Raw genomic sequence first — 969 nt, 5'->3', positions numbered from 1 at the left:
TGGTCATCAGGGAAAGTTATTATTGTATAAATATTTTTTTATCCTTTTTTTCAGGGATGAAGGTGGTGAGTGGTGAGAAATCAGAAAGAATAGTGCATAACATTATGAATATACAATTTAATAATAGATGAAAGGCTTTTCCAAAAATAGCAGAAGTGCTATGTGCTGACTATTTCACAGCAATTGTAAAAAGTGAAGTACGTCAAATAATATTCTGTGCACTGAAAGACAAGAGTTAGATATGGGGAAATAGTTGTGAAGATGATCTGTAAAATCCAATTTTACCTGTTAGTGATTAAGCTGGGATAGCAGAAGCCAGTGAGTTAGCAAAGGGATGTTTGCCCATTTGGGCATCCTGAATGCCAAGGTCAAAGTACTGAGAGATAAAATGAGGCCAAAAGGAGGACAATCTGTTTACCACAAGAAACAGCTTAAGAATCACAAACTCACTTGATGTTATATGAGGTTAGTGCATGAACCACTGAAGAAAAAACAGACATGAGGAACCACTGGAATTAAGGAGACCTTAACCAACCCTGCTATCAATAGACATTCTGGATGCCATTAGACAATATTTGCATCACTGTTAACCCTAGAATTGCAGAGAGAACTGTCATACTTACATAAACTCAGAAAAGAACAGATACTGTATGACCACTGCAAAACAAATGGGGAACAAGCTTCATCATCTACCTGGTAACCCCTGTACAACTCATAATTGTTTCTCATCAGTATGGTGGAACGACAAACACTCTGGTTTCTGGATGTTGCTATCCTGGCCCCTCTACTAGTCTCTCCACTTTTCTTCAAAAAATTCTTTCTTAAAAAGCAACCATTGAAACCCAATATGACAAACTCCTGCTGAGAAATCTTGAATGGGTGTTTATTACCCTAGATGAGAAATATGATTGTCTGTCCCTGGGGGAACAGATAAGTAACGCATCACGCATGCACACTATGTGTTATTCC

This window comes from Capra hircus, unplaced genomic scaffold (genome assembly GCF_001704415.2).
Source record: "Capra hircus breed San Clemente unplaced genomic scaffold, ASM170441v1, whole genome shotgun sequence".
Taxonomy (NCBI): Eukaryota; Metazoa; Chordata; class Mammalia; order Artiodactyla; family Bovidae; genus Capra; species Capra hircus.
Note: the sequence above shows the minus strand (reverse complement) of the source record.